Source organism: Pseudophryne corroboree, chromosome 5 (genome assembly GCF_028390025.1).
Source record: "Pseudophryne corroboree isolate aPseCor3 chromosome 5, aPseCor3.hap2, whole genome shotgun sequence".
In the NCBI taxonomy this organism is placed as follows: Eukaryota; Metazoa; Chordata; class Amphibia; order Anura; family Myobatrachidae; genus Pseudophryne; species Pseudophryne corroboree.
In genome coordinates this window covers 502,594,437-502,610,135 of record NC_086448.1, presented here as the reverse complement: position 1 = coordinate 502,610,135, position 15,699 = coordinate 502,594,437, and the positions used below count along the sequence as shown (strand labels likewise).

At 43.9% G+C, this 15,699-nt stretch overlaps 1 pseudogene; it reads right to left on the bottom strand.

Annotated features, from left to right (window-relative positions):
• Nucleotides 1-511: 511 nt before the first annotated feature.
• Nucleotides 512-629, bottom strand: LOC134930304 (5S ribosomal RNA; annotated as a pseudogene).
• Nucleotides 630-15,699: the final 15,070 nt, after the last annotated feature.

Sequence of the window (15,699 nt, the reverse complement as noted above, 5' to 3'; positions counted from 1 at the left end):
TTCCCAGTCACCGGAGGAAACCCTGAGTCCACAGCATTTCAGAACCAGGTCAGTGGTAGTATTCACATAATCCTCCAGTCGCCCGCACAGACTTCACTACACCGGGTTCACAAAAACCTCAGTCATGACAATAGACTGGCATAGGGATGTAGGTACAGTCGTCATACACCGGTCTTATGCCATACCAGTACAAGCAATGCCTGTTTTAATGGGACCTGAGTTGGTCATGCACAAATAGGTATCAATTACAACGGCAGTATTTGTCTCATATATCTACTGTCACTTCTCACCCTCTAATGTTTAAGTGCTCTGTGGACACATATGCTTAACTCACTATAGGAGTGTTTAATCAGCACACGAACCCTGGTGGGTGTGCCTAGTGTTACTGAAATTGCCAAATTATTGATTTCTAATTGGTTCCTGCCTGAAAAAATCAGGGTAGGTCAAGGTAGGAAGAAAGAAGCAGTGGTGATCCTGCTGTTGGTATTGAGTTTTGAAAGGAAACAACCTCAAATTACTACACTGGGTATTCTCTGAGGGTCACCCCACAGATACTGACCCAGCCCATCACCGTTTTGCTTCCAAGATCGGACGAGATTGGGCTCTAGCGGTGAGGTATGATAGTAACTCGTCGATGAGGTGTTCCACTCACCAATGAGAGTGCACCTAATCAGTAGATTGAAGAAGGTGTGGATCTGCTGTCTATGTTAGACCCTGGATTGCTCCTAGGAATCGTAGATGAGAGTCCACGGAATAGAATGAGAGATGAAATCTCAAATAAGAGAAGAAGATAATACAATAATAAAGCACAATTTCACATATATATTGTATTAGATGTGGGTTCACGGTATCCCTAAACAAATTCAATGTTGATATACCCTTTCATAGGGGATGTTTTATCTACACAAAGAGAAGATAATAACAATGATAGAGCACAATTTCACATATATATTGTATTCGAAGTGGGTTTACGGTATTCCTAAACAAATTCAATGTGGGTATACCCTTTCATAGGGAATGATTAATCCACACACGATCTCAATTTATGCAGTATGTCATGCTATGTCAAAAACAGAAAGTCCCAATCCAATTTGTATGCGGGATTATGTGAAAATCACATTAACATATCAATACATTTTTGCACAAATGTATCATAACTGGAGCTGTCATCTCCAGTATTTAGCATCACATGAGATAGTAATACACAGTAATTAAGCTGTTTTGAAAGAATCTCATTTACATGTGCAAATGCAAAATTATCGCCATGATCTGAAAAAATATTTTTCACATATATGACCCCTCCCATATGCCAGTGTGGGGGATCACTGCACAGTATGTCTCAATGTAAGTATCTAAACATCATCCAAAAAACATTAGGTTTAGAATAGTGTATTAGGATATATACTGTGTGGCCCGCATTCCCCAGGTGCTGTACAGCTTAATTACTGTGTATTACTATCTCATGTGATGCTAAATACTGGAGATGACAGCTCCAGCTATGATACATTTGTGCAAAAATTTATTGATTTGTTAATGTGATTTTCACATAATCCCGCATACAAATTGGATTGGGACTTTCTGTTTTTGACATAGCATGACATACTGCATAAATTGAGATCGTGTGTGGATTAATCATTCCCTATGAAAGAGTATACCCACATTGAATTTGTTTAGGGATACCGTAAACCCACTTCGAATACAATATACAGTATATGTGAAATTGTGCTCTATCATTGTTATTATCTTCTCTTTGTGTAGATAAAACATCCCCTATGAAAGGGTATATCCACATTGAATTTATTTAGGGATACCGTGAACCCACATCTAATACAATATATATGTGAAATTGTGCTTTATTATTGTATTATTATCTTCTTCTCTCATTTGAGATTTCATCTCTCATTCTATTCCGTGGACTCTCATCTACGATTCCTAGGAGCAATCCTGGGTCTAACATAGACAGCAGATCCACACTTCTTCTTCAATCTACTGATTAGGTGCACTCTCATTGGTGAGTGGAACACCTCATCGACGTGTTACTATCATACCTCACCGCTAGAGCCCAATCTCGTCCGATCTTGGAAGCAAAACGGTGATGGGCTGAGTCAGTATCTATGCGGTGACCCTCAGAGAATACCAAGTGTAGAAATTTGAGGTTGTTTCCTTTCAAAAATCAATACCAACAGCAGGATCACCACTGCTTCTTCCTTCCTACCTTGACCTACCCTGATTTTTTCAGGCAGGAACCAATTAGAAATCAATGATTTGGCAATTTCAGTGACACTAGGCACACCCACCAGGGTTCATGTGCTGATTAAACACTCCTATAGTGAGTTAAGCATATGTGTCCACAGAGCACTTTAAACATTAGAGGGTGAGAGAAGTGACAGTAGATATATGAGACAAATACTCCCGTTGTAATTGAGACCTATTTGTGCATGACCAACTCAGGTCCCATTAAAACAAGCATTGCTTGTACTGGTATGGCATAAGACCGGTGTATGACGACTGTACCTACATCCCTATGCCAGTCTATATTGGGATAGACTAAACCAGAACATACCAAAAAAAAAAATCTCCAATAATACATTTGTGGTGTTTATGTTTGTTTTCTTCCTTTCTTTGCAACAACTCCATGGGGAGAATGAGTGGATACTGAACCTATTGTAACAAGGCATAATAAAAGTTATGTTTTAATATTATCAGTATAATTTGAACAAGAGTGCACCCAAACAAGAGTCTTCTTTAATCCATTTTTGTTCTGGCTATGTTCCTCAGGTGAAAGAATGAGGATTTGATTGTGGCTGATATCTGATGTTTAAGTGTCAAACCACCATCCAGGACAACGCCAAGATTCCGCACACGATCACTGGTCTGTAATTCTGAATCCCCGAGTGTAAGTCCAGATGGTTGGCTATGCTGCTGTCTTGTCCTTTGATGTTGCGGTCGTATCATAAGGACCTCTGTTTTATCCGGGTTCAGTCGCAGCCAACTGGCGCTCATCCACTCCTGTAGTTCAGCTAGACAGCCATTTAGGGTTGCTATTGGGTTATCAGTGCCCGGAGCAAAGGACAAGTACAGTTGTGTATCATCTGCATTGCAGTGGTAGACCAGGCCATGGCGCCTGATTATTTTGCCCAATGGGAGCATGTATACTGCAAAAAGCATGGGGGATAGAACCTTGTGGGACACCACATGGCAATGGCACTGGTGGTGATGAGTATAATCCAGATGATACTCTCTATGACCTGCTTGTGAGAAATGATTTGAACCAGCTTAGGACTGTGCCATCCAGACCACAGAAATGTATCAGTCGCTCAATCAGAAGCCAATGGTCCACGGTATCAAATGCTGCCGAGAGATCCAGAAGGATTAATATTGAACAGTCACCTCTGTCTTTTTCCATCTGAAGATCATTTAACACACACACCAGGGCTGTTTCAGTGTTGTGTCTTCTCCTGAATCCTGATTGAAATGGATCATAAATATCATGGATTGTCAGGCAGGTTTCCAGTTGATTTGAAAAGACTTTCTCAATAACCTTTCCTAGGAAAGGAAGGTTTGATACTGGTATGTAGTTGGTCATGCAGTCGGGATCTAAATTAAGTTTTTTAAGAAGCGGTCTAACAATTGCTTCCTTTAGGGGTCCAGGAAAAATGCCTGTCTGCAAAGAGCATTGAACAATTTTTGTAAAGACAGGACCAATTATATCCATACAACCTATTAGAAGCTTGGTTGAGGCTGGGTCCAGATCACAGGTGGTGGGACGCAAAATCCGAGCAATTTCAGCAGTGTCCTTTTCATCCATTGGGTCAAAGCTGGTCCATGAAGGCAGGTAGCTTATATTGGCAGGCTTTGTAGTTTGGCACTCCTTTGATGGCACTGTGGAGATTCCAGGCTGGATGGTGGATATTTTATCTGCAAAGAAGTTTGCAAACTCGTTGCATCTTGCCTGGGAGAGGGGTTCATCAGTCTGCAGTCATGCTGGCTTGCAAAGCATCTCCACTGTGCGGAAAAGTTGAGCTGGCCTATTGTTTGCTGGTGTGATCTCATTTGACAGGAACTGTGCTTTCTTACGAGTGATTGTCGTTTGATATTCTTCGTTATGCTTTATTAGTTTTATTTTGTCATCCACTAGGTTAGTCTTCCTCCATCGTCTTTCCAGTCTACGCCCCCTTTTCTTGAGCTCACTAACACTGTTGTCGAACCATGGAGCTTGACGTTGTGGTTTACGAGGTCTTAAACGCACAGGGGCGATAATATCAATTGCAGCCATAACATCCCTATTATAATAACGGACTAGGGAACAGGGATCTTCACAGGCACCCAGTATAGCAGAGAGATTATATCATCCCATAAAGTGACAGTGCAGACTAAGAAGACAGTGAGTGCCATACATAAATAAGAATAAAACTATAATAAAGGAGTAGTTGCTGAGTTAAAAAACGGTCACAAGAGGGTGATTTCTAGGTTAGAAAACTAAAAAACAAAAAGTTATAGAAAACCTACCGATTCTATCAGTTTTATAGAGATATCAAGCCTGCACCATGACAACTGGTTGGAGGGAATTCCCTTCAGCCAGTTATCAAGGGTTAAACGCAATATTTAAAAGGTTCTCTCTCTCTATATTATTTATTTTGGTTCTGTCTTTATCATTTGTGGATGATGCATAACCTTTCTGTTTAAAACGTTCAGAAACTTCATTCAATTGCAAGTCACAAACTTCTTCATCCGTGCAATTGCGTTTAACCCTTGAGAACTGGCTGAAGGGAATTCCCTCCAACCAGTTGTCATGGTGCAGGCTTGATCTCTCAATAAAACTGATAGAATCGGTAGGTTTTCTATAATTTTTAGTTTTTTAGTTTTCTAACCTAGAAATCACCCTTTTCTGACCGGTTTTTAACTCAGCGATGATATATGTGATGCGTGCTATATAGTGATGGCTTATTTTAGAGATCTGAAAGTTTGAATCAAATACATACATCACCGTTTTTATATTTGTTGCAGATCCTTGTTTATTATTTCATTTGAATATGGATATGATATTGGGACCTACAGTACATTGCGGTATACTCTATGTTTCTATACATACGGAGCACAAACTGAGAATGGGACTATGATATGCACTGAACGGCATCTTCCCTTCCGCCAATGTGAAAGACGATTGTGGAATGCATTGGTGGCACACGTCGTTGACGTCAGGCTCATAGACGGTTGCTCCCCTCATACTACTTCCGCCTTTAGCATTCGGATTCAATGGACCGCAATGGTGGAACACAGCGCTGACGCATGGATGACATAACTTCCTGCCGGGAAGCAGGAAGTGGAACTTTTACACCGCTTTTGGTAATTTTGTAATTAATTAGTAAGCCCTTTATAAGGCTCCTTCAGGGACACTGACCACACTTCTGAGGAAGGACCCAGCGAGGTCCGAAACGCGTTAAGTGTGGTCCCTGTGACTTCCGTTTGCTGGACATTCACTGACTCTGCACTGTCACTTTGGAGAAGTATCTGCAGGTTCCGGAAACTGTAGCTGCCAACCCCGCTTGACTACACGTGATACGTATGCAGTGTTCTTGTGTCTTTGCCAGTAAGGATGTCATATATGTGATTTTTACTTCTTGTGTTTGTAAGTGCAACTTGTATTAAATGCTTTTAATTCATCCGAAATACTGCACTATCATTCATTTTTTGTGCTGGTTCCTCTTGTGATGGATAATATCCCTGTGAGGGAACTACAATTGTCTTGTTTCAGATCCCATATTGCAAAGGACGTTATTTGCCTCTATATGCACTGAGGAGAGACTTAAAGAAGATTGGGATCAATATATCCATTATCTTTAAGCTCAGTATTTTTAAAAATATTTTATATGTGGTGTTTTGTGCACACACCTATATGTACGATTGCTTGTCACTATGGCCCTCATTCCAAGTTGTTCGCTCGCTAGCTGCTTTTAGCAGCTTTGCACAGCATAAGCCGCCGCCTACTGGGAGTGAATCTTAGCTTTGCAGAATTGCGAACCAAAGATTTGCATAATTGCGAATAGAAATTTCTTTGCAGTTTCTGAGTAGCTTGGGACTTACTCTGCCACTGCGATCAGTTTAGTCAGTTTCGTTCCCGGTTTGACGTCACAAACACACCCAGCTTTCGCCCAGACACTCCCCCGTTTCTCCAACCACTCCCGCGTTTTCCCCAGAAACGGCAGCGTTTTTCCGCACACATCCATAAAACAGACAGTGTCCGCCCAGAAACACCCACTTCCTGTCAATCACACTCCAATCACCAGAACGAAAAAATTTCTTCGTTAAGCCTTGAGTAAAATACCTAACTTTTTGGCAAATTTACTTGGCGCAGACGCACTGCGAACATTGCGCATGCGCAGTTTGCGACAAATCGCTCCGTTGAGAAAACCACTAACGAGCGATCAACTCGGAATGAGAGCCACTATGTGCACTCTTTGTTATACATTTTTTAACACATGTTTAAGCAGGAAAGCGCAGGATTGAACACGCAATTTTCTTTAATATTATGCAAAATCACCAGAGGCACTGCACAGCATCTAAACTCAGCATAAGAAAAACACAAAAAGGACTTGCCTTGTCCTGTCTAATATATTATATAATAGTTTGTCTGGCATATAAATCACTATCTGCAGATTTTTATTCAATAAAGTACCTATTAAGCAAAGCAGTATAAAATGTTGCAAGAACTAAGTGGCTTGACACCACATACAGGGCGTATCAAAGAACTTTCAGTTAAACTCTGTATTAACAATAATTTAATATATAATGGACATCGTTCAGCTTTATAGCAGCAATCCAGTTAAGTGCACCTTGGGGGTAATTCTGAGTTGATCGCAGCAGGAAATTTGTTAGCATTTGGGCCAAACCTTGTGCACTGCAGGTGGGGCAGATATAACATTTGCAGAGAGAGTTAGATTTGGGTGGGTTATTTTGTTTCTGTGCAGGGTAAATACTGGCTGCTTTATTTTTACACTGTAATTTAGATTTCAGTTTGAACACACCCCACCCAAATATAACTCTCTCTGCACATGTTATATGTGCTACCCCTACAGTGCACATGGGCCCTCATTCCGAGTTGTTAGCTCGCTAGCTGCTTTTAGCAGCCGTGCAAACACTAAGCCGCCGCCCTCTGGGAGTGTATTTTAGCTTAGCAGAAGTGCGAACGAAAGGATCGCACAGCGGCTACAAAATAATTTTGTGCAGCTTCAGAGTAGCTCCAGACCTACTCCTAGCTTGCGATCACTGCAGACTATTTAGTTCTTGTTTTGATGTCACGAACACACCCTGCGTTCGGCCAGCCACGCCTACGTTTCCCCAGCCACACCTGCGTTTTTATCTGGCACGCCTGCGTTTTTCCACTCACTCCCTGAAAACGGTCAGTTGACACCCAGAAACACCCACTTCCTGTCAATCACTCTGCGGTCAGCAGTGCGACTGAAAAGCGTCGCTAGACCTTGTGTGAAACTACATCGTTCGTTGTAATAGTACGACGCGCGTGCGCATTGTGCCGCATACGCATGCGCAGAACTGCCGTTTTTTTTGCCTAATCGCTGCTTTTGCGAACGAAAGTAGCTAGCGATCAACTCGGAATGAGGGCCTTGGTTTTGGCCAGCTGCTAACAAATTTGCTGCTGCGATCAACTCTGAATTACCCCCATGTTTTCATACAGATTTTTCTACAAGCTCCAACATATTGGATGCTCTAACATATTACGTGACTCAGACAGAACATATTAAAAGTAAAAAAAATGACTGTGGAAAAGACAGATGAAGGCAATGCCAGACAGGTATTTTACTTTTTAGTGTTCTGATCACTTGCCAAGTGAGCTGTATATCAAAGAATAATGTCTGGGCATACGATATTTTGTTAAACATTCAATGCTATTTACAATATACCCTAGAGCATCAATACTGAATATATTTAATGAGACTGATTCTGAGATGGAAGCAGAGTAAAAAAAGCAAATAACTTTCCACCTGGGTAAAACAATGTTGCACAGCAGGTGGGGAAGATTTAAAATATGCAGAAAGATTTAGTTTTGGGAGGGGCATGTCCATGGATGTATCTACAGTATAATGGGTGCAGGGTGTGTTTTGCATTTGGGTCCCAACACCATACATTATACTTACCTCTCCAGAGTCCATTTTCCTGGTGATTTGTGCAAACTCAGTAGAGAGAGCACCAGGCTTGAGAAGGGATGTAGTCAAGATCCCGGCGGGCGGGATCCCAGCGGTCAGAATACCAACACCAGGATCCCGACCGCCAGGATCCCGACCACCGGGATCCAATACCCAACCCCTTGAGAACAGTGCCAGAGTCTACTTATCAACTGTACGATCGAGGGTGAGCCACTGATGACTCCTAACCATTGGTGTGCGACAGGCAGGGCCGTAACTACGTGTGTGCCAGGTGGGGACGCTGTCTGCCGTAATGTGTAAAAAAGGGGACGCTGTCTGCCGTAATGTGTAAAAAAGGGGATGCTCTCTGCCGTAATGTGTAAAAAGGTGGACGCTGTCTGCCGTAATGTGTAAAAAGGGGGACGCTGTCTGCTGTAATGTATAAAAGGGGCTCTACCTGGTGTAGTGGCGCTACTCTGCAGCGTAATATGAATAATGGAGACTACTGTGCACCGTAGTATGAATTGCTATTATTTTGTGGCCACGCCCCTTCCCCATGAAGCCACGCCCCTATATATTTTTCACGCACCTACGGCGCGCACTGCCCCTATCTTACATGGGGGGGCACCAATGTTGTTTCTTGCACAAAAAGCGTAGGGGTCCCCCGTATTTTTGAAACCAGCACCGGGCTCCACTAGTCAGGTACATAATGCCACAGCCGGGGGACACTTTTATATTGGTCCCTGCGGCCCTGGCATTACATACCCAACTAGTCACCCCTGGCCGGGGTACCCTGGAGGAGTGGGAACCCCTTAAATCAAGGGGTCCCCCCCCTCCAGCCACCCAAGGGCCAGGGGTGAAGCCCGAGGCTGCCCCCCCATCCAAAGGCGGCGGATGGGGGGCTGATAGCCTTTTGAAAAAATGAGAATATTGTTTTTAGTAGCAGTACTACAAGTCCCAGCAAGCCTCCCCCAAGCTGGTACTTGGAGAACCACAAGTACCAACATGCAGTGGAAAACCGGGCCCGCTGGTACCTGTAGTAGTACTACTGCTAAAAAAAATACCCCCCAAAAAAAGGACACACACACCGTGAAAGTACAAGTTTATTACATACATGCACACCACCATACATACATACTTACCTATGTTCACACGTTGCTCGGTCCTCTTCTCCATGTAGAATCCTTGGGGTACCTGTGAAAAAAATTATACTCACATAATCCAGGGTATCTTCTTTCCTTTGTATAATCCACGTACTTGGCAAAAAAATAAAACGGAAACCCGACCACGCACTGAAAGGGGTCCCATGTTTTCACATGGGACCCCTTTCCCCGACTGCCAGGACCCCCCCTGACTCCTGGCAAAGAGGGTCCCTTCAGCCAATCAGGGAGTGCCACGTCGTGGCACTCTCCTGATTGGCTGTGTGCTCCTGTAGTGTCTGTGAGGCAGCACACACGGCAGAGATACAATGTAGCGCCTATGCGCTCCATTGTATCCAATGGTGGGAACTTTGCGGTCAGCGGTTGACCGAAAGTAACCTCACCGCTGACCGCAAAGTTCCCACCATTGGATACAATGGAGCGCATAGGCGCTACATTGTATCTCTGCCGTGTGGAGCCTGAAAGACACTACAGGAACACACAGCCAATCAGAAGAGTGCCACGATGTGGCGCTCCCTGATTGGCTGAAGGGACCCTCTTTGCTAGGAGTCAGGGGGGGTCCTGGCAGTCGGGGAAAGGGGTCCCATGTGAAAACATGGGACCCCTTTCAGTGCGTGTTCGGGTTTCCATTTTATTTTTTTGCCAAGTACGTGGATTATACAAAGACCCTGGATTATGTGAGTATAATTTTTTAACAGGTACCCCAAGGATTCTACTGGGACAAGAGGACCGTGCTTCGTGGGTACATATGTAAGTATGTATGTATGGTGGTGTGCATGTATGTAATAAACTTATACTTTCACGGCGTGTGTGTCCTGTTTTTTTTAGGTATTTTTTTAGTAGTAGTACTACAGGTACCAGCGGGCCCGGTTTTCCACCGCATGCTGGTACTTGTGGTTCTCCAAGTACCAGCTTGCGGGGGAGGCTTGCTGGGACTTGTAGTACTGCTACTAAAAACAATATTCTCATTTTTTCAAAAGGCTATCAGCCCCCCATCCGCCGCCCTTGGATGGGGGGGACAGGCTCGGGCTTCACCCCTGGCCCTTGGGTGGCTGGAGGGGGGGACCCCTTGATTTAAAGGGTTCCCACTCCTCCAGGGCACCCCGGCCAGGGGTGACTAGTTGGGTATGTAATGCCAGGGCCGCAGGGACCAATATAACAGTGTCCCCCGGCTGTGGCATTATGTACCTGACTAGTGGAGCCCGGTGCTGGTTTCAAAAATACGGGGGACCCCTATGCTTTTTGTCCCCCGTATTTTTGGAACCAGGACCAGGCGCAGAGCCTGGTGCTGGTTTATGAAATATGGGGGAACCCCGGTCATTTTCCCCCCCATATTTTGTGAACCAGGACCGGCTCAAAAAGCCCGAGGCTGGTTTTGTTTAGGAGGGGGGACTCCACGCATTTTTTTTAAACAAAATTAACACTTTCCCACCCCTACCCACTGATAAACATGCACGGATCTCACGGATCCGTGCATGCCTATCAGAACACGGTAAAAAAAAGCAGGTCTATTTTAAAACTGCTTTTTTTTACGATTTGTATTTATTCACGGCAGTGTTTGGCTATTGCCGGCAGTGTTTGTGAAATACAAATTTTAGTAAATGACCGAGTTCTATAAAATAACAGGCGTATTTGACCGATGGTGTATTCATTCGTAAAATTTTTCATGGACTTCCAAAAAAATACGAATGCCCTCATCACTGCCGAGATTTGTGCTTAGTAAATTCCCGAGATGACACTTTGAAGAAAAAACGCAAAATCGGTCAAAATCGGGAGCTTAGTAAATATACCCCATGGAGTCAAAGCAATTACAAATCTGGACATTGATATGACTGAATATGACGGGACAATATTTCAATAAAACTTTTCCTTGTTTCAAGTAATTGTTACACACATTTTTCTTTTTAAAAAGAGGTCTCTACCCACTCCATACAAAAGATGTAGTTCTGCATAACAGCATTGTAGGTAGGGAAGCATGAATCAACATACTGTATGTAGAATACCTTTGTGTGTTGCTGAACAAACAGCTAATAATAACTTCTTTTGACCCCTACAAACTCTGGGCCTAATTCAGTAAGAATTGCAATTGCAATGCAAATGCAGCATCTTTGCAATTACAATCATTTGCAATACAAATGCAGGTGGAGATGCATACTACCTCCTTCCTGCATTTGCGATCGCATCACATCTGTTATGAACATCGCAACCATTGGTCGTGACTCGTGGTGTTTATCTGCGATGGCAGGCTGAGTAAGCCTGAGCATACTCAGGCTTGCTGTTGCAGGTGGCCTTGCGAAGCCAAGAAAACTGCATCCATGATGCAGTCCTTGGCCTCGCCACTCCCGCAAAATGGGAGTGACACGCCCCTGTTTCCGGCAATGCTGGCTGCCCATGCCCCATCCCTCCACACAAATGCCTCTGCCTGTCAATTAGGCAGAGGCATTTGCATCCCTACATTGTGATCGCAGGACCGATTCTGCACATACGCAGAATGGGTCCTGCAGCATGCACAGTTTCCCGACATCGGGAAATTGATCCTGACTGAATCACCCAACAGTATGTGTCCATCAGGGAGAAACACAAATGTAGTCCACTCTGCAGTGATAGGAAAGGGGCTTATTAAGTGGCCTATGGTTAATTTTCATATGCCAATACAGAATTTCTTAAGAGGGCATTGCCAAAGGGACATCAATAAGCCATAGGGGCTGAATAGATTTTTTTACATTTGTGATCAACAGTCAATCCTATATGGAAATGTGTTTTAAGGGACAGATAAGCCTTAAGGTGCAAATTAGAAAACATTTCCGTATAGAGTATAATTGCAGGAGGAGACTGACAAAGATAATATAATATATCTGAAGTAACAAAATGATTATTCCAAGGCATAATGCCCATGGAAGTTCTGGAGTAGTCTAATGGGGAATGGAGCAAGTTACAGTGTGTAGAAATGGTTTTGCGCATTGGGAACGGTAATATTCTTATCTAGGGCATTAGACAGATCTACAGGCGTGAAACGTTGGCTAACAAACTAGCATAGTGCTGAGCCTGACAAAAACCAAATCATGCGCCCAAATTGCGCTTTAATGTGAACTGACTTGCATAAATGATGTCTAAAAGATGACCAATGGTCCGTACATCCATATAGGGGTAGGCTGCCACATACCCCTGAAATTCTATATTTCCCGGAATGGGCAAAAATTTAAAAATATGAGGGTTCAGATCAATAGTGGCTCCAGAGTTGGGCCTGCAGTTTAGTCCAAAATGAAAATAGAGCAGCCTCACCAGCTGCCACCCCAAACGTTGCTATACAGTACATCGCTGGCTGGGAGTCACTTGCAGTTGGTGTGGCTCCCCTATTTTAATTTGGACTGCGCTGCAGCCCCTACTCTGGAGCCGCCACTAGTTCAGATTAAACCATTTGCGATGGAGAAACCGTTAGATATGAGTTTATTTAGAATACTAGAAGGCATCTCCTCATCACGCATATGTCAAAACACTAAAAGATGAGGTTGGAAAGGTACAAGAAAGATATAATCAGTGAATTCCACATTTTTAATGGATCTGTCTCCAATCCAAACTCTCTAAATCGGTGACCAAGCCTAAGTAACTCTCAACATAGGGACAAGAATTAGGTTAAATAGAGGGCATCCAGTCTCGTACCATATGACATCTTGATTTTCTCACCTCTCAAATCATTTACCTGCAGTAAGGTAGCAGTAGATCTGTATAAATATACGTTATGGTAAGAACTTACCATTGATAATGGTATTTCTCCTAAGTCCACAGGTTCCACAGGATAACAATGGGATATGATGGAGCGACAGCGGATTGGCATCAAACGATCAAAGCTTTCCGGCCTCCCAGGATGCAATGGGCCCGTCCATATATCCCGCCCCCTGGCCCAGGCAAATCAGTTGTATTCCAAAGCACAAGGCAGGAGCATCATGTAGAGCCCTAATCAGGTGAGAAGAACACACATGCACACCCTTCCATGCAAGAAGGAAGAGGTTAGTGAGTAGAAGGATCCTCAAATCAGGTGCTTCAGGGTGGGATCCCTGTGGAACCTGTGGACTTAGGAGATATACCGTTATCAATGGTAAGTTCTTACCATAACGTATATTTCACCGGCAGGGTCCAGAAGTTATCCACAGGATAACAATGAGATTTCCCAAAGCAATTTAGTGGTGGGGACGCTTCTGATTGGACAGGAGAACCTTGCGCCCGAGTTCAGCGTCATGAGAGGCAAAAGTATCCAAGGCATAATGTCTAATGAATGTGTTAATGGTAGACCATGTGGCTGCCTTACATATCTGTTCTGCTGAAGCACCATGTTGTGCTGCCCATGAAGAACCTACCTTACGAGTAGAGTGAGCAGAGACATTAGCCGGAACAGGGAGATCAGCTTGAGAGTATGCTTCTGAAATCGTCATTCGAAGCCATCTTGCCAGCGTCTGTTTAGTAGCAGGCCATCCTCTCTTGTGAAATCCGTAGAGAATGAAGAGAGAATCTGTCTTTCTGATGGCACTGGTACGATCCACGTAGATCCTCAATGCCCGGACCACGTCCATCGATGCATCTCCCGCAGAAAGTCCCAATACCTGAAAAGCCGGGACTACAATTTCTTCATTAAGGTGGAATTTAGACACCACCTTAGGAAGATACCCAGACCTAGTTCTAAGAACTGCTTTATCTGGATAAAAAATCAGAAAAGGGGATCAATCTGACACTCTTCTAGCTGATGCCATAGTCAGTAGAAAGAGAACTTTAGCTGTCAACCATTTAAGATCCACTTTATTAAGTGGTTCAAACGGAGCAACTTGCAAAGCTTTGAGGACTAGACTTAGGTCCCAAGATGCTGTAGGAGGAACAAAAGGAGGTTGAATGCGCAGCATTCCCTGGAAAAAAGTACGCACATCCTGTAAATTGGCAATTTTCTTTTGGAACCATACAGTCAATGCTGATACTTGAACTCTCAAGGAAGCTACCTTCAAACCTTTACCCATTCCTGCCTGAAGGAAAGCTAAGACCCTGGAAACTCTGAAGGATTTTGGGTCCATACTTCTCTCACTGCACCAATGAATATAGGCCTGCCATATTCTGTGATAAATACGAGCTGAGGAAGGTTTCCTTGCTCTGAGCATTGTTTGAATTACCTGTTGTGAGAATCCTCTTGACTTCAGGATAGAGGATTTCAAGGTTTCAAGAGCCACGCCATCAAAGACAGTCGATCCAGATGTTTGTGATAACACGGACCCTGCATCAGTAGATCTGGGTAACAGGATGATCTGAGTAACAGGGTGATCGGAGGAAACAGATATGCCAGATGAAAGTCCCATTTCACTGACAAGGCGTCCATAAAGATTGCTTTGGGATCCTTTGTTCTTGACCCGTAGCGGGCACTTTGTTGCTAAGACGGGACGCCATGAGATCTATCTCTGGCATTCACCACTTGTCTATTATAGTGTGAAAAACCTCCGGGTGTAAATTCGCTTGCCAGAATGGCGTGTCGACTGAGAAAGTCCGCTTCCCAGTTTAGGACTCCCGGAACGAATACTGCGGACAAGGCTGGGAGATGGAGTTCTGCCCACCTTAGAATGTGACTTACCTCCTTCATTGCTATTTGGCTGCGGGTTCCTCCCTGATGGTTGAGGTACACTACTGCCGTTGCATTGTCCGAGCGGATCTGGTCTGGTTTTCATTAAAGAGTGTCCTTTGCCTGAATCAGTGCCATGTATATGGCCCGAAGTTCTAACAGGTTTATTGGCAGGCAACTTTCTTCTGTGGTCCATTGTCTCTGGAACCATAATTTTCCAGACACTGCTCCCCAGCCCTGAAGACTTGCATCTGTTGTCAGGATCTCCCAATCTGATATTCAAAAGGGTCTCCCCTTGTCTAGATGGGCTGTCTGTAGCCACCAGGCTAATGACTTTCTTACCTTTACTGGAAGTACCATCATCTGTTTCTTTATTGTCTAAAGTACTCCATTCCATCTAGCCAGAATCAGATGCTGCAGAGGCCTCGAGTGGAATTGCGCATACTCCACCATGTCGAATGTTGACACCATCAAACCCATCACTCGCATTGCTGCGTGAATTGATACTGTTTGACTGTGTAATAACTCCTGAATCTTTGACTGTACCTTGGATATCTTGTTCCGAGGTAAAAATACCTTCTGCAGACTTGAATCCAGTACAGCCCCCAAGTGAGTCATACGTTGTGACGGAACCAGAGACGACTTTGCCCAATTTGTGAGCCACCCGTGCCTCTGCAGACATGTTATTGTCTGTTGGAGATGGCACAGGAGCAATTCCTGTGATTGTGCCAGGATTAAAAGGTCGTCGAGGTATGGAAAAATTCTTATCCCCTGCTTGCGGAGATAAACTGCCATGACCCCCATA